This window comes from Budorcas taxicolor, chromosome 2 (genome assembly GCF_023091745.1).
Source record: "Budorcas taxicolor isolate Tak-1 chromosome 2, Takin1.1, whole genome shotgun sequence".
NCBI lineage: Eukaryota > Metazoa > Chordata > Mammalia > Artiodactyla > Bovidae > Budorcas > Budorcas taxicolor.
The window spans coordinates 24,612,085-24,631,657 of NC_068911.1; positions in this window are offsets into that span (position 1 = coordinate 24,612,085).

The following is a 19,573-nucleotide window of genomic DNA, read 5'->3' on the forward strand; positions in this document are numbered from 1 at the left end:
TCACCGACTCAATGGATATGAGTTTGAGCAAGCTCCGGGAGTTGGTGATGGACAGGGAGGCCTGGCATGCTGCAGTCCAAGGGGTTGCAAAGAATCTGACACGACTGAGCGACTGAACTGAATGGAACTGACAGGGTCTAGTGAAATCCTACAGCTCACAAGGAGAAAGAAATAGCACTGTAAAAGTTAAACCAGAGCTGTCTTTTTGCATACAAAGAGATGATGTTATTGTTTTGCTGCCTGGGATTATAAGCTGGAGCCCCAGACTGCAATTTGAAGTCTCAGTCTTGGGGTGGAGCACCTCCTAGGATCATTTCCCAGTGGGGACTTCAGATTGTGGGGCTTCCCAGATGACATTAGTGGTAAAGAACCCACCTGCCAATAGTAAGTGAGTGAAAGTCGCTCAGTCGTGTCTGACTGTTTGTGACCCCATGGACTATACAGTCCATGGAATTCTCCAGGCCAGAATGCTGGAGTGGGTAGCCTTTCCCTTCTCCAGGGGATCTTCCCAATCCAAGGATCAAACCTTTACAGCCAGGTCTCCCACACTGTAGGCAGATTCTTTACCAGCTGAGTCACAAGGAAGATGAAAACATGTGGGTTCTATCCCCAGGTTGAGAATCCCTTGGACAGAGGAGCCTGGCAGGCTACAGTCCATGGAATCTCAAAGAGTCGGACATGACTGAAGCAGCTTAGCATGCACACTCACACTTCAAATTGATATTAATGAAGGACTTTCCAATGCCGTTCAAGTCTGGATGTAGGTCAGTCCAATTTGGTGATGTATGTGCTATTACTTTTCTCTGTTGTTTCTATTTATTATCTTTTAATGACTATATTGAAATTAGGTAAACTAATCTTCTACACAAAATTGAAACTTTATTTGTGTATAATGAGTGGTTTATTTTGTTTGAATCCATTGAACTTAAAATGAAAGTAAAAACTTATGGCAAAATATGCCATTTGCAGCAACATGGATGGACCTAGAGATTATCAAACTAAATGAGGTAAGTCAGACAGAGAAAGACAAATATATGGTATCACTTATATGTAGAATCTCAAGGAATGATACATATAAACTTATTTATAAGCCAGAAACAGATTCACAGACATAGAAAACAAACTTTTGGTTACCAAAGAAGAATGGTAGGGGGATTAATTAGGAATTTAAGATTAAATATATACACACTGCTTCATTTCAAATAGATAATGAGCAAGGATCTACTGTATAGCATGGGGAAATATACTCAATATTCTGTAATAACCTATACGGGAAAAAATCTGAAAAAAGGATACATGTACATGTATAACCAAATCATTCTGCTGTACATCTGGAACTAACACAACATTTTAAGTCAACTAAATTCCAATATAGAATTTTTAAAAAATTGAAAAGACTTTTCAGTTTTCTGAATTAAACAGTCTATGGGAGTAAAATTTGTTACCTGATTCTTCTCAGTATTGAGCTGAACATTCTGTTCACGCAGTTGTTCAGGTTTCACTTCCACTTCATTGACACAAGCTTCATTAAAGGCACTTTCAAACTGAAGCAAAACATTCTCATCAGTGACTTAATTCCCAAGAAAAACAATTCCAAGCAGATATCATTTTAATCTTCTAAGACATGAAAATTTGTTCATTGTAAAAGCTAACATATACAATGGAAATCCTGCAGCAAATATAGGTAGTTTACCTCTGAAATTCCTGAGGTGTTTGCTAAATTAGCATCTTTCATGTTCTCTGCAAAATTTTCTTTTTCCAGTATCTGCACATAAGATAGAAACAAAAAAGGTACTGAGATTCCAATGGACACACTCAGTGATACGCTGAAAAGTGGTAATGTCAAACAAGCATATCCCAGGGTGATCCCTAAGTTTCATGTGATAGTAGATCCAGAGTGGGCCCAGGAAAAATGTCAAGCCCATAAAGGAATGCATAACACAAAGAAAGCCATTAAGGCACAAGTATTTCATAGCTTTCTAAAATATCTTGCTCACTGAATAACAATAGAGATGAGTGGATGACAAGGGTGGAAAATTGTCCATTTCAAACAGCTCATCAGTGGGTGTTCTTGATGGAAAATAAAGAAAACTTTCCCAAATTCACATTGAAAATTCTTTGTTCAGCATAAAGAAGGGTAGGGCCCATACAACTTGGCTAGATATCTTCCTTCACCTCTCATATATTTCCTGGGATTGTCCATGTGAAGGCAGTGCCAAATAGTGAGAAAACTCAGAAAATAAAAAAAAATTTCCTAGTCTCTGAAACTGGAAAAGTCATGGAGATATGAGTATGTGATATTCCAGATCACTGTTCAGAAGGAGGTTCAGCTCTCAAACACCCACAATCTATGGTGGTGAACAGTAAGAGGAGATGGAGCCCTCAATTCACCCAATGCACAGACAGCCTCAAAAGTCTAACTGTGATGAAATTAGCATCCAAATTCTTACCAAGTTCAGTGTCTTGACATTCTGACCCCTCACAGATTGCAACCTAGCACGAGAACTTTGAAGGAGGTCATTCAGAAATTCATTAGCCCTCTCAATTGTTTTGATGTTATCCTTTAACAAAACAAATTGAATCAATAATAATAACTCATTACTTTTACTTCTGTTTTCAGAATGTAATACCAGGTAGAGACAGGATTTTTACCTTAAATTTTAGTGCTTCATGAGAACACATCTTATTTTGTCTCCTAGTTTCTTGAAGACGTTTCTTTGAGTCATTGATCTATGCAAATATGTGCAAAAGGAAATCAGCATTACAGATATTGATTACTGTGCCAGCCAAACCTATCTTTGGATTGTGAGTCCTTCTACAAATACAGAAAACAGTGCTTTACATCTATGGAGCTTGCTATGAACCTGGACTGTTTATGGAACATAAGAAATAGGACAGTAGGATGAAAGAAAACACAGAAAAATAACTGAACTCTCAGAGGTGGAAGAAGTTGAAGGTAAAATCATGAAAAATAACAAAATAACAAAAATTAAAAAATAACAAAATGATACCTTCTGTTCCATACTGGCTATATTTTCTGCAAGTTGTCTGTTTTCCTTCACAAAATGATTGATTTTCTCTGATATTTGCTCCAAATTAACTAACGAGAGATAAAACAATTTCTAAGATTTAGTTGAAAAACTCAGTTAAAATTGAATTACCTCAGTGTAAGCAGCAGACATTTTCTTTTCTCTTTATTTAACTTTTCTCTTTACTATCATGTCTAAAACAAGCAAATTTTAGCTAGCAGAATTTAAAACACAAGAAACATTATTTCAATGAGATTGCTATGTAAAACGCTTTCAAAGATGAATAAAAACATTAAATCGACTTCTAAATTCTCCCCCATCTATAAGTATCATTCTCAGAAAATTCAGTCACTTCAGCTAGCTCTGTCGTCACCAAAGATGAAGTCGGAAAAGCAAACATCCTGTCAACTTAAAATTCTTGCCTCCAATTACTAAGGTGAATATATATGTTGCTATAAGAAAAGGAAACTCCTTATTCCATCCAGATTCAAACCACATCCAGGTCCTATTTTCAGTTCCACAGAAGGCAAGTTCAAAATGTTGACTGATAGGCTCTTGAAAGGCTTCCAGTGTCTTCCTGATGCCCTGTAGAATGCCTTTCCCTTTGGAATTGAACACACTTGCATACAATGTGGGCTTCACTGTCGGGAGCCGCGTTAGGCATTACTGACTAAATGGAGGCTTGGCCCCAACCCCTTCTCATTGTCCCACAGGCACAGATCTGGGATGAAGGAGTTAGGCTTTGTGATTCTGACTTGTTTTTTCCTCTCCTTGGCTGAGTTGACTAAAAAGGAATATTAAGGTTCTTATTGTTCTTGAGAGGAGCATGAGAAGGCACAAAGCCTTCTGCAGCTGTGCTCAGAGAATAATTCATAAAGTTCATCATTGACATTTGTTCAAGGACTTTTACAAGAGAGTGTTCCAGGATGAGCACATAGGTCGCAGCTTGAGGCCATGGGAGGGATTGCTATCTGAAGCTTATTTGTGAGGAAAATGTTTATGGCAAAGGAGTTTACTGAATTTAGGGCTTAGAAATAATTAAAAGTTAGAAGTTAAAGATTTAAGGAATGTTGTAATGTTAGCATATTTTACTATAGCTTATAGAGGTTAGGAATTTTAGAGATACTAATAGCTAGAAGCCTTTTTAAGAGATAGTGAGCTCAGGATGTTAGGGGCAAACAGGATTTAGAAAGATAAGAAATAAACTGAGGAATGTAGCATGAGTTACAATGTAATCACAAGTTAACTATAGGACACATAAGAGGAAGTAGGTAATAGATGGTAAAGCTGATTCTGAGAGAATCGCTGAAGCAGGAACTCTGTTTGAAGGGCAACAATGATTTATGGAGATAATAAATCTGGGTGAGGAGAAACTGAAAATGTCCAACCTCTGACCTAATGCTTTTGTAAAAGTATAAAAGAAAATCTCCAGTTCAGTTCAGTCACTCAGTCGTGTCCGACTCTTTGTGACCCTATGAATCGCAGCACGCCAGGCCTCCCTGTCCATCACCAACTCCCAGAGTTCATTCAAACTCACGTCCATTGAGTCAGTGATGCCATCCAGCCATCTCATCCTCTGTCGTCCCCTTCTCCTCCTGCCCCCAATCCCTCCCCGCATCAAATTCTTTTCCAATGAGTCAATTCTTCACAAACTTTAAATAAATGCTCAGTCCAAGAAAATTGAGAGGCTGCATCGTTACTTGCCGACACCATCCCTCCCTTCAGGTTGAATCCCTGGCTGCTGGAAGCTGGACTCTGGCACTTCACTAACTTGGTGCTAGAGGACCAGGATAACTCATAGTCCCTAAAAAATAGCATTTTCATCCCAGGATGGAGAATGTTACCATCACTTTTCAGGAAGACAGAATGCATAAATCACCCAATTACAGGCGTATACACATGCATGAAAACCCCAGTGCCTCAGATGGTAAAGAATCTGCCTGCAATGCAGGAGAGCCAGGTTCTATCCCTGGGTTGGGAAGATCTCCTGGAGAAGGGAATGGCAAACCACTCCAGTATTCTGGCCTGGAAAATCCTATGGCTAGAGGAGACTGGGGTGTTAGAGTCCATGGTGTTGCTAAGAGTTGGACACGACTGAGTGACTTTCACATGTATCAAGCTCAAGAACACAGCCTGCAATTCCAGACTTTCCCAACAGACATTTAATTCCCTCATTTGATCACACAGTGCAGACTTCTCTTCTGTTTGCCCAAGGTGAGAGTTCGGATGCTAAGATCACTTTTATTACTGCCTCCATTGCTGCATTCATTGTGATGAACACCAACATTTGAGGGCCTACCAAGTGCCAGCAGCCACCCTGCTCTCAGCAGATAAGCCCACATAATCATCACTATCTATAAAGCCCATACAGAATTCATAATCCGTATTTTGCATCATGTTCATTTCCACCCATTCTCCAGTGGCATGAATGTTTTTCTCCACTTCAGATTCATAACCCATGGCTTCATCCTTTGCTGTGACACACAATGCCTGGCAATATCTGCATTCTTCCTTAAACCTGAAGTTTCTTCAGTATTGTTTTATCATCTTTACCTTTCACCAAGAACTGGGTCATGACAGGTACTCATTCCAAACTTCAGTCTCATCATCCCTTGCTTTCTAAATACTTATATGCAAAATTAAATCAATCCTATTCTCCCCACTCCCCACTTGTGTGATCTTTTCCTCATTTATTTTATCTCAATGGATGGCAATTCCCTCTACAAGAGCATTAGACTTCAACCCAGGAGGAGGAAGTTTGTCAAGAGTAACCATCACAATATTATAAAGTAATTATCCTCTAATTAAAAACTACAAATAAAAATTATACTTAAAAAAGAAGTCAATTAGACAAATACAAAAAGTCACTGTATTTCCTTCTAGCTGAATTAAAACTAACATCAAACACCAGTACTGAAAAAATATCACAAAGGAGTCTTAAAGTTAAACGCTTACCTTGATATACTGGGGGCTTGACCTAGGGAAGGAAGAAACAAAATTAAATTTGATATCAAAACATATTATTTTAACAATCTATATCCCCAGTAATTTGGCCACTTGATGCAAAGAGTCGACTCATTAGAAAAGACCCTGATGTTGGGAAAGATTGAAGGCAGGAGGAGAAGGGGATGACAGAGGACAAGATGGTTGGATGGCATAACTCACTCAATGGAGGTGAGTTTGAGCAAGAACCGGGAGATAGGGAACAACAGGGAAGCCTGGTGTGCTGCAGTCCATGGGGTCGCAAACAGTTGGACATGACTGAGTGACTGAACAGCAACAACCAATAGTTCCTGATAAAACATCAAAATAATAATCCTCAAAATTATAATAATCATTTTGATACAGGATAATGATTCATATGATTAAAAATAACAACAAAAAAGAATTTACTATTTAAGTCAGGCTACCTCCTACACAATTTCTGATAAGGAACACAATAGTAAATAACTTATTTTTGACCAAAAGATCTTTTCAGTGAGTAAGTGAGTGAAGTCACTCAGTCATGTCCAACTCTTTGTGACCCCGTGGACTGTAGCCTACCAGGCTTCTCCATCCATAGGATTCTCCAGGCAAGAATACTGGAGTGGGTTACCATTTCCTTCTCCAGGGGATCTTCCTGACCCAGGGAATGAACCAAGGTCTGCCACACTGGAGGCAGATGCTTTAACCTCTGAGCCACCAGGGAAGATTGGAATGGATAAAAGATCTTTTACATTCTATTAAATGAGCACCTATCTATTTAATTTTGATAACACAATGTATTTTGTTTTGATAATCAATCCATTTAGTTTTAATAAACACAATGTTACAAATATACTAAAGCATCATCATTTATTTCCTTAGATGCAATATGTACATTGCAGTTCAGAACCTGGGATTATTTTAAAAGCTTCCAAAAGGAAAAGGCAAAATCTTTCTGCTGAGATATGCCTCTTTACTCACTAGAAGCTTTTCTGAAATCTTTCAGGGAGGAGTTGGCTGTTTGATGAATTGATATACACTGAAACATATCATGGTTTGAATTTTCCAGACCAATGAAAACAGAGGGTAATCTATGAGAAAGAAAGTGGGAGATGGCTAGAGGAAAAGCACAAGCAACAAAAGAAAGGATAACAACATTTCAAGGAAGGAGACATGTGCTTCCCGGATATGAGTTATAACCTGAGGAATTTTAGCTCAATTAAATACAGGCAGAGTTTTATTCTAATATTATGCAAAGATACATTTTCTTCACCTTAAAACACATTTCCTCATTCAAAACCATAAGCAATATTCAGATTGAGACTGAAAGCTTTCTGAGTCTAGTCCCAAGACTTGCCAAGATATTAGAATATCATTAACTTTACACACTGCACAGGAAAACAGTGAGCTTTACTGTCCTTTGTCACCTAATCCCCCAGGCAGGGGCAGGTGAAAAGAAGGATGGGGTAAAAAATACCTGATATTTATGTTTTCAATCATGAAGAGAATGGTTTATAGATTGTCATTTTTCCACTGAGAATATAGTCATTTGGCTTACTGAGTTCTTTAATAAAAAGATTAGAGTATTTTGCAAGGCATATTCATTTCAAAGCTAATTTCTGTTCAAGTTTATACTCTAAAGGAAATAAAGAGGAGAGTTGGACTCCTGGGTTCTGGTCTAACTTGCAAGGAACTTGGAAATTGTCACTCATCCACAAGTAAGACAAAAGCCAAAAAACTGGAAAAAACCCAAAACTCTTTATAGATCACTCTGAGAAATGAAGTCACAAGGCGAACTCTTGCTAGAGAATTAGAGAAACAGACTTGCAGATACAGGCAATCATCACTTACTGGAGCAGAGGCCCAAGGTTAGAATTCTCTACAGAACAGAACATCATGGGAGAGAAATCTATAATCTAATGGGTAAAGTCCTGGGGGCTCTGTGTGGACAAGTGCATGAAACTTAATAATGCCAGATTGCCCAGTGTTAGGGGACACCCTATCTTTCATCAGTTTTATCTTTGGGAATCCTAAAAGATGTGTAGATATTGGGGGGAAATCTCCACATGCTGTTGACATGAGAGAGGGGAAACAGTCATTTAAAAATAAACACTGTATTCTTTTCTATTTTTAAATAGACAAAATATCAAACAAAAAAGGAAATTATAGGCCAATATTTCTGAAGAACAAACATGCAACAATCCTTGACAACATATTCACAAACCAAATCCAACAATATATTAAAAGGATCATACATTGTGATATGGGACTGATTTCAGGGATGCAAGGATGGTTAAATATCCACAAATCAATCAGTGTAATAGAAAATATTCACAAATTGAAGAATGAAATCCATATGATCATATCAATAGATGGAGAAAAATTCAGTGTATATATATATATGACTACCTCAGCACAATAAAGTCCATCCATGACAAACCCACAGCTAATATCATATTCAACAGTGAAACACCGAAAGAATTTCCTCTAAGATCAGGAACAAGACAAGGTCATCTACTCTTCACTTTTATTCAATATAGTTTTGGAAATCAGCAAAAGCAATCAGAGAAGGAAAAGGAAAAAGCAATCCAAATTGGAAAGGAAGAAGTAAAACTGTCACTATTTGCAGATAACATGATACAGTACACAGAAAATCCTGAAGATGCCACACAAAAACAACTTGAGCTCATTAATAAATCTTGTTAATGTGAAGCATGAAAAATTAATATACAAAAATCTGTTGGTTTTCTATATAATAACAATTAACTATCAAAAAAAGAAATTAAGGAAACAATCTCATTTACAGTTGCATTAAAAAAAAAATCCGTGTTCAGAAACTGTTGAGTTTAAAAAAAACCTGTTCTCAGAAATATATGAGACTGATGAAAGAAATCAAAGACATAGAAAGGTACACTGTGTTCATGGATTGGAAGAATTGATATTGTTAAAATGACCATACTACCAAAGGCAATCTATATAATCAATGCAATCGCTTATCAAAATACCAATGGCATTTCTCACAGAACACGGGACCACCTGAAAGTGATCCCAGTGTCCAAAGCTGGAACTAGTTGAGCAACAAAATGAAAGAGGATAGCATTATTCTAGAAAAAGGAAAATATATTTCAAGAAATCCATATGGAGCTATTTTCCTTAGAGGATGAAATCTGCATGATTATGTAGAGGCTCAGTCCTCCAAGATGTGGAATATAACTCCCCACTCCTTGTGACGTGCACAGAGTAATTTCATCAGGGAGAATGTACACTGTGGCCAGGGGGGAAACATAAAAAACACTGACTAAAGATCTTTTCTAATAATTTTAATAATACTTATAAATGGAGGAGTATACCATTTAAAAATTGTGAATCACTATGCTATACACTTGAAACTTACATAATATTGTACATCAACTATGCTTCAGTAAAGGAAGCCAAGCCCTCAAGAGAAACAATTTTATCAGAGCCTAAATGGGGTTTGGCCCAAAGACGAGGTGACATCGACAAAGGGAAATGCCCAATTCCAATGCTCTCTCTCTCTCTCCTTCCTGTCTCATCTAAGGATAAACTCAGCCTACCCTCTAGCCTGGTAAATATAAAATCTTACATTAAAGGCCTATATATAATACCTCAGTTCCATCACCACAGGGCACAATATGGAGCTAACAACAAATTCTTCCAAGGCATACTAAAAGAAGAAATCACACAGTTTGAACTCAAAGTGCAAATATTTGAATCACATTTAATATGGAAGAGACAATCAAATCATTATCTCTGGGGATTTAAAACCACTGTGATTAACATGGTAATGGATCCAATGGTAAAAAGTGGACAATATGCAAGAATAGATGAGGAAAAGGATCCAAAGGAAAGCTGAGGAGTCAAGAACACTATAACAGAAACACGTTTGATGGGTTTATTAACAAACTCAACATAGCTGAGAAAGAATCAACGAACTTAAAGAAATGTCAGTAGAAACTTAAACTGATGCAAAGAAAATAATAATAAAGCACAAATTACTCAAGGAAGTGGGACAATTACAAAGGATCTAACCTAAACATAATAGCAATACCAGTAGAAAAAGCAAAAAAAACATTTGAAACAATAATGACCAAGAAATTCTAAAATAATGATAATAATGAATAATGATAATCACCGAGCCACAGATACAGGATGCTCACAGATTTCCAAGCAGGAATGAATACATACATATATATTTATATGTTGTTTATATATTTATATAACATATAAGAGAAAGAAAAACTTAGGTAGAAGCCAGGTGTGGAGGGCATTGGGGTAAGAATAACACCTTACCCAGGGAGGACAAATATAGAAATACATCAGACTTCTATTCAGGAACCATGTGATCAAGAAGAAAGTGGAACGAAATATATTAAAAGTGTTAAAAGGAAAGAATCATCAACCTAGACTTCTGTAAACACTGAAATTAGCCTTCAAAGCACACTATGGAATAAAGAAAATTGTCAGAGTTAATGGTAAAGAGGTCAATTCTGCAAGAAGACATAACGATCCTTCATATGTATGTATTAACTATAGTGTCAAAAATTGACAGAATTTCTAGAATAAATAGATGAACTCATTATCATAGTCAGAAATCAAAACATTTTATCAGTCATTGACAGATCCAAAATATAAAAATCCAATAAGAATACATTTGAACTGAACAACATTATCAACCAGCTGGGTCTAATGACATCTACAGAAGACTTCATCCAGTGACAGCAGACTACACATTCTTCTCAAACTCATATAGAACATTCCCTAGGACCATAATTCAGAGCCATAAAACACTTAACCAATTGAAAGTAATGGCATAGAAAGGATATTCTCAGACCAAAATGGATCTGAAGTAGAAATCCATAATAGAAAGATAACTGGAAAATCACACAAAAAGTGGAGATTAAACAACATACCTCTAAAGAAAACATGGGTCAAGGAGGACATCTCAACAGAAATTTGAAAATATGTCAATCTAACTGAAAATAAATACATTAAAATTTGTGGGATGCAGTGAAAGCACTGCTTGGAGGGAAATTTGTAGAACTGAACGCAAATAAAATGTCTGTGACTATAAACATTCCCATCATGGATGATTCAAAGTTTATCTATAAGGTACTTTAGTAATACTTACAGCAAGGACAGTCCTCCAGAAGAAAATGACAAATGCAGAAATTCCCAAGCAGGCAGTAATCATGGTAAGCTTCCGAAGAATTTCATAAGCATCAGGCCCAAGATGGAAATGGTCAGGCAGAATATGGACCAGCTGAAATAATATTTGAGATGATGAGGAAACTTGAAGACAATTGCAGAATATCCATCACAAAGAATCAACTTTAGAAAACATAAACCAACCTCCAGGAGGCACCTACATCCCTCTTATATATCCTCATGGAGGAGAAAGGGGACAGAAGGATTCTCAAGGAGCAGGAGGAAATTTTTGGGAGTGTTGTGTTCACAGTCTTAATGCAGTAATGGTTTCATTGCTGCACACACATGTCAAATATCAACAGACTGTACTCATTAAAGAGGTGCTTGCTATCGTAGGTAAATTATACCACACTTTAGCTATAGGAAAAAAGTCTGATACACAAACTGTTAGAGATTTTATTTTGCTAATAGACACATTGCAAGTATTTTAAAAACAGTTAGCAGAAATCAACTTATGAATGTAGAAGACATCTTAAAATTGAAAAATAAGTGAATGCAAACAGAGTGGATGGGAAACCTATGCCTTCTGCTGTATCTTCATGAAGTACCTGGAAAAACTCCTACTGAACGTTTCCTAAAATAACTCCAAAATGTATAGAAGGATGGGGAAAATAACAATAAAAATGTATGTTAAAGATATAAATGAGAATAATAGAGAAATATTTATAGATATGGAAATAAGTGAGAAAGATGGGCAGCTTCTATTATAATAAAACTGATTATTTTTTCAACCAAAATTAATTAAACATTTTCATTTAGCCCAAGTTTCTAAAAACATTGAAGTTTGTTTTCATGTGCACTTTGATTCTGAACCAGAGCACATAATGTCAGACTTCTGAAGTACATAATGATTTGTACAATAGCACCATCTATTATGATTAAAATGATAAGAATTGAATTTAGCTAAAAATACAATTCCAAACAGTCAATAAAAAGGAGTCACTTTCATTTTTCATAGCATTGCACCTAAACAATTAATAGCAACCATGAAAATTAAATTATAAAAAAATAAAAGTTTCTGAATAATAAAAACAAGAGGAAAGCATATTTTCTTACAAAATCTAGCAATGTAAGTATTTTAGGAGGAAATAAACTCAATGTGATTCATACTAATCTACATACCAAGTTTCAGTTTTGTAAAAATAAAATCCCTCTACTCTAGAAAGTGGCTTCTGAAATCAACAGCATTTTCATCATCAACCCTCACAACTGAGGTCAGTAAAATGTGTGCTCTTGGGAATCATACACTGTCTTTGAGTGAACACTGTGAGAAACACAGATCAAATGCACAAAAAAGACAAACACCATCTGGTCAGTAACTGATAAAACATCTTCAGGCATGGGCACTCTTGTTCTGTATGGCAACTGTCTAAATGCTGCCACCAGTAGCTGACTCCTACCTAGAATTGATCCAGTGGGGTCAATAAACTGAGGTTCTCATAGTCAGTGGCCATGAGCAAGAGTGGAGGTGGCAAATGCAAGACAAGTTGCTTGATCTGAGTGCCCAAAGATGAGATAGGGGAAAGAGAACTTAACTAATCTATGAGAATACAGTCTCAATCCCTTTGAGGGAAAAAAAATTCCAACAGAGATTATCTAGACATTTCTTCCTTTGGAGGCTCAAAAGAAACAGGTGGAGGTATTCATGTGGCATGACTATCTCAATGCAAAGGTTGTCCCAGGCACTGGGCCTTTCCAGATCCCTCAACATCTGGTGCATGCCAAAGGGAACAAATCCATTTATATCTTTGGGGTGTTCTCAGTTTTTATCTTTCTTTCCTGGGTGTGGAAGGACATTTTTATGGGAGTGAAAGCTTTCATGGTTCGGTGAACCTGGCATTTCTGTATATTTGAACCATTCTAAGGACTTGAAGGACCTTTCTGTTTTGGGTAAATCAGCACTCTCTACACAGACACTTCATTAAAGAAAGGACAATGACTCATTCACCTCCAGGTTATGTCACTCCTAAGGATTCCCCCGTTATAAATATCCCAGCAGGATGCAGCCACACTGGGCTCTCAGGGCCCCCATCAATCTGGCTGGACAGAGTCCCTGAAGGCAATATTCAAAAACACAAGGAAAGGGATGCCTCAGAAGTTGATAAAAGTCAATAAACCAGAAAGCCCAGAGCACAAATGGCATTTCACTTTTTAGCATACCAGTACCAACCCAGAGCTTAAATACCACAGTTCACAGGGCTGCCAAACTTCACAGATACGAAGGGTGTGCTCACAGGAACACACACTCCATAGGGGAAGACCCTGCACTTGCGCAGCTTGAAGCAGGATCTTGACAAATTTTCCAGGAGCCAGTCTAATTTTGAGCCCAAGACTCCTAATAAATAAGAGTTCCTTACTTAAAAAAAAATAATAACAGTATTAAGACATAATTCATATATCATACAATTCATTCATTTTTGACATACGACTCAACAGCTTTAGTACATTTCCACTTCCTTCTTTGGTCAAATAAAGTTACTATTTCAGGTTTAATCCTGTAAAGCCTGCTATGTTTTGATACAAGCAGCAGCGACAGGGCCAGGACAATGGTGAGAACAGCTGCGGCAAGAGCTGGTTCAGGCTGGTCAAGAAACCGGCCCTGAGGACCTTGGTCTTCACGAAGGACTGAGTTCCCATTGAGGACGCCATGAAACATTCAGTTATTAAGTTCAGTATGACAGAGCCCAGTGAAAAGGAAGAAACCACTGGTGTTTGGTGTTTACTCACACGTATTTTTGGGTAAAGTGGAGACCTGAGTAGGAGGAGCCAGAAGAGCAGTCTCTTCACCTCCATACCCTGGTCTTCTCAGGGGCTCTGAGGTTGTCAGCTGAGAAGTAGGGTGGGGAGGGGTGGCGAGTGGTTGGATTTGGAACTGGGGAAGGGGTTGGGGAGGGGTTGTGGCAGGAAGGGGGTGTGGCCTCCTGGGAGGAGTAGAAGGGGCTCCGGAAAAAGTACCAGGGGTCAACCAAGTCCTAAAGGGGAGTAAGGAGGGTTCCCACAGGTCAGTAGGCCAGCAGGTCAGCAGGTCAGGAGGCAACAAAAAATAGCTAAAGTGAAATCGCAGGAGCAGTTGAAGGGGACGACGGGCTCCGTCTTCCTCCAAGTCTTCTCCTGTTTGGACGATGCCCTAGCAACACGGATGCTTTCTACTTTCTCTCAGCCAATCACTTGCCTTAGCCTCTGATTCGTCATAGTGACATCCCTCGCGACTGCAAGTTTTAGAATGCCCCTCCCCTACCTGCTGACTCCTCAAGCGCCATTTCACCCTGGTCCTCTGGAACCTGTTCCGACCTTATGATTTCTCAACTCATGAATCCAGGTTCCCTGTCCCCCACTTCTGGGCTTCCTTTGAGAACTCCCATGGGCAGTGGCTAAAAACTGTATAAATCCATTAATGACAGAAATACAAGAACGATCAAATTCAAAAGCAGAGTGGGAGGTTTTCACACCCCTCCTTCAAAAAGTCATACAATGTGCACACAGGACATCTGAAAGGTGCAGAAGATCTATTAAGATCTTCTATTATGTAAATCGTTTTAATCAAGATGGTTTCCCTGGTGGCTCAGTGGTAAAGAATCTGCCTGTTGATGCAGGAGACATAGGTTCCATCCCTGGGTTGGGAGGATCTCCTAGAGGAGGAAATAACAACCCACTCCAGTATTCCCACTCCAGTATCTTGCCTGGGAAATCCCATGCACAGAGGAGCCTGGTGGGCTACAGTCCAGGGGTTGCAAAAGAGTTGGATACGACTTAGCAACAAAACATTTAAATCCTACAACTGTACCCATATATCCATCAGTATCATATAACAACTGTAAAGAAAGCATTATTTTTAGGCACATAGAGTATATTTACAGAAGCTAACACTATTTATTTTGGTCACAAAGCAAATTTCAATGTATTTCAGAGGAGCAAAATCACAGAGAGCTTGTTTTTGGTAATGTAATTGTTCTAGAAGAGTCAGGATGAAAGCTAACTAGTATTTCTCATGTTTGGAAGTTGAGAAATACCCTTACAACTAAAATATGGGTAAAAAGCAATTCTAAAGGGAAAGATGTTACAGTTGAATTGAACTACATGGTCATGATAACATAGTAATAAAATCTTGTTTCCTTCTGGCCTGCGAATTCCACTTTGTGTGACAAGAGGGTATCGTCTCAAAATCATCCCTAAATAATTTAGACATTTTAATACCTGAAACAGGGTTAGATACATGCCCTGTTAGCATGGGCTTTAGGTTATGAACCTAAACAGGGAGAAAACATCCACTCTAAGTTCATCAACGTCTCTTCTGGGGGGATCTGAGGACAACACCCAAACAGCTTGGCAATACCAGGAGTGCTGGGTGGGGAGAGCCAAGCAGGAGGGCAGGGGCCAAAGGACCCAGGTGGTTAGACAAATGCTCCTGGTGATCATCTATTCTGGGCCATGCCCTGAGGTAAACTCCCTAAAGATACTTTTCTGCATGATCTACACAGTGTTTTCCCAGTTCCTTCAGGCCCATGGCAGCTTTAAAAGAGTTGCTTTAAATCTATAGCTTTTTAGTATTATGGAAATTTATTGTAAATGGGAGGCATTCTATTAATGTTATAATGGAAAATCAATGCATTTTACTATAAATACAAAGAAATGATTTTTTAAAAAGCAAAACAAAAAACAGAGATAACAAAAAATAGTGTTTAATTTTCTTTAGATGCATTTGCCTGCCAACTAAGCTCCACAGTTGGGCTATCTAGTTATAAAAAGGCAGTCTAGGCACAGAAGGGGGTGGAAGTCAGACTAGGCCAGAAGTGAACGGGAGGCCTATAAGGGACTGGGGAGTCACCCTAGTTATAGCTCAAGCAAGGACCATAGAGAGAAGTGAACAGACTTAAGGAGCCTGGAAACTGTGAGACCGTCTGTGCAGCTGAGGAAGCATCTCCAAAGCCCGTTCAGCCTCTCACCCAGGAGAGCCCTCATTGGCCCCTGTAGAGACGGCCAGCAGCATAGGGCTTGAGACCCAGCTGTGCTGCTTACCTGCAGCAGAATCCTGGGTGGGTTTCCTTCCCTAAAATGGGAGTGTCCGCTCCTGCATCCAAAAACTGTCATGAAGATAAATGGGGGCCATGTGCTGAGCACCCGTGCACGTTAGTGTCATCGTCTCCCCAAGGGCAACGTGACAGCTTAGGAGGTATGAAGCCTTTAAAGGCATCTCCTGTTACCAGCCTGTGCTAAGCACTGCACTTTGCAGGCATCTTTTTATGGTCCATACCATCTGTATCCTCATTGCTCGGATACAAAATCAGATTCAGAGTGGTCAGGGAGATGTGCTTTACCCAGGCTGAGAAAAGGGTCAGAGGGGACTTAGGTCTAGGAGGGAATGTTGGGAGAGGAGGAAACTGAGGCTGGAGTCTCCAGTGAAAGAAGGGGCCAGAAAAAAGCTTAACCTGTAGTCCAACTTTGCTCAGGATCAGCCCTGCTCTGAAGATGAAGCAAACCAGGAGGCCATGGTCATACCTGACTCTTCCACCTCGAGCTGATGGTCAGCCATTGCTGTGGTGATCGTAATATTATTATACAATAGTCTTGATGATGTCTTTACTGTTATGGTGTTTTTGTAGAAGAGCACAGCCTACTCTGACACATAGCAGAGGTTCTGGGCAGCCTCCCTTCTTTCCCTCGCTTGACCTTGGGATCTGCTAAACTCCATGCAACACCCCTACTTCAAGTGCACATTGTCCCTAGAGTATGTCCTGTCTCCAGAGCCACCCTATGCTGGCCACTCTTTGGCATCTCAGGACATAGGCACAGCCCTATGAAAGACCTTGCAATGGGACAGAAGCCTAGCACAGAGTTTGAAGCCAGGAAAACACCTAGTTCTGAGAGGGTAACAGGCAGGAAGGCTAGGGGTCCCCAAGGGGAGGAAATAGACTGCAACTGTCAGACTTTTTAAAAATCTCTCTCTTAAGTGGCAGGAGAAACAAATTACGAGTGCCAGACTTTTTTTTTCCCATCTCTATATGAAATTAAAAGGTTTCTTTTAAAATTATGTGTTGCCATAATGACACCCAGTTCCACTTGAACTTAACATTTCTCAAACTTGAGCTAACCAATGCATTTTTCTTATGGAAAAGTTTTTCTTAAACTATATTAATGAACTATGTATTTGTTTGGAAATTTGCCTTTCTTTAAGATTCATGTCAACTGTTTTATGGCCCAGGATGACTCACGTCATACCAATGCTATCTTAAGAGACATGTGTGGGTAACAGGCCTGGTGCCACTTTCTCAGTTTTGAAGCAATTCTTTTCTCAAATTAACATCAATAAACTGTGGAAAATTCTGAAAGAGATGGGAATACCAGACCACCTGACCTGGCTCTTGAGAAACCTGTATGCAGGTCAGGAAGCAACAGTTAGAACTGGACATGGAACAACAGACTGGTTCCAAATAGGAAAAGGAGGACGTCAAGGCTGTATATTGTCACCCTGCTTATTTAACTTGTATGAACTTGTATGCAGAGTACATCATGAGAAATGCTGGGCTGGATAAAACACAAACTGGAATTAAGATTGCCGGGAGAAATATCAATAACCTTAGATATGCAGATGACACCACCCTTATGGCAGAAAGTGAAGAAGAACTAAAGAGCCTCTTGATGAAAGTGAAAGAGGAGAGTGAAAAAGTTGGCTTAAAGCTCACCATTCAGAAAACTAAGATCATGGCATCTGGTCCCATCACTTCATGGCAAATAGAATGGGAAACAGTGGAAACAGTGACTGACTTTATTTTTCTGGGCTGCAAAATCACTGCAGATGGTGATTGCAGCCATGAAATTAAAAGACACTTACTCCTTGGAAGGAAAGTTATGATCAACCTAGACAGCATATTAAAAAGCAGAGACATTACTTTGTCCACAAAAGTCCATCTAGTCGAGGCTATGGTTTTTCCAGTAGTCATGTAAGGATTTGAGAGTTGGATGATAAAGAAAGCTAAGCGCCGAAGAATTGATGTTTTTGAACTGTGGTGTTGGAGAAGACTCTTGAGCATCCCATAAACTGCAAGGAGATCCAACCATTCCATCCTAAAGGAGATCAGTCCTGGGTGTTCTTTGGAAGGACTGACTTTGAAGGTGAAACTCTAATACTTTGGCTACCTGATGGGAAGAACTGACTCATTTGAAAAGACCCTGATGCTGGGAAAGATTGGAGAAGGGGATGACAGAGGATGAGATGGTTGGATGGTATCATTGACTCAATGGACATGGGTTTGGGTAGACTGGAAGTTGGTGATGGACAGGGAGGCCTGGCATGCTGTGGTTCATGGGGTCACAAGGAGTTGGATACTACAGAGCGACTGAACTGTACTTTTCAGTTCAGTTTAGTTCAGTCGCTCAGTCGTGTCTGACTCTTTGCGACCCCATGAATCACAGCACGCCAGACCTCCCTGTCTATCACCAACACCCGGAGTTCACTCAGACTCACGTCCATCGAGTCAGTGATGCCATCCAGCCATCTCATCCTCTGTCATCCCCTTCTCCTCCTGCCCCCAATCCCTCCCAGCATCAGAGTCTTTTCCAATGAGTCAACTCTTCGCATGAGGTGGCCAAAGTACTGGAGTTTCAGCTTAGCATCATTCTTTCCAAAGAAATCCCAGGGCTGATCTCCTTCAGAATGGACTGGTTGGATCTCCTTGCAGTCCAAGGGACTCTCAAGAGTCTTCTTCAACAGCAGAGTTCCAAAGCATCAATTCTTCAGCTCTCAGCCTTCTTCACAGTCCAACTCTCACATCCATACATGACCACTGGAAAAACCATAGCCTTGACTAGACGGACCTTAGTCGGCAAAATAATGTCTCTGCTTTTGAATATGCTATCTAGGTTGGTCATAACTTTTCTTCCAAGGAGTAAGTGTCTTATAATTTCATTGCTGCAGTCGCCATCTGCAGTGATTTTGGAGCCCCCCAAAATAAAGTCTGACACTGTTTCCCCTGTTTCCCCATCTATTTCCCAAGAAGTGATGGGACACTGATAGAAAAATAACTTCTTGCTACAAACTAGCAAGGGGGCACTCTTTCTGCCCCCTTCGCAAGTCTATGTCAGAAGCTTTCTCTATCTCTTTCATGCTTTAATAAAACTTTATTACACAAAAGCTCTGAACGATCAAGCCTCGTCACTGACCCTGGATCGAATTCCTCGCCTCTGGAGGCCAAGAATCCTAGCACTGTTCACGGCTCATAGCCTCAACCTCTCCCTTCCATGACAGTTTGGATTGTGCAGTTCATGCTGATCTCCTGAGTGCAGTGGCTTGAAGTGGGATCTTAGTTTCTTGACCAAGAATGAAACCCAGGTGGTGGCAGTGAAAGCACTGATACCTA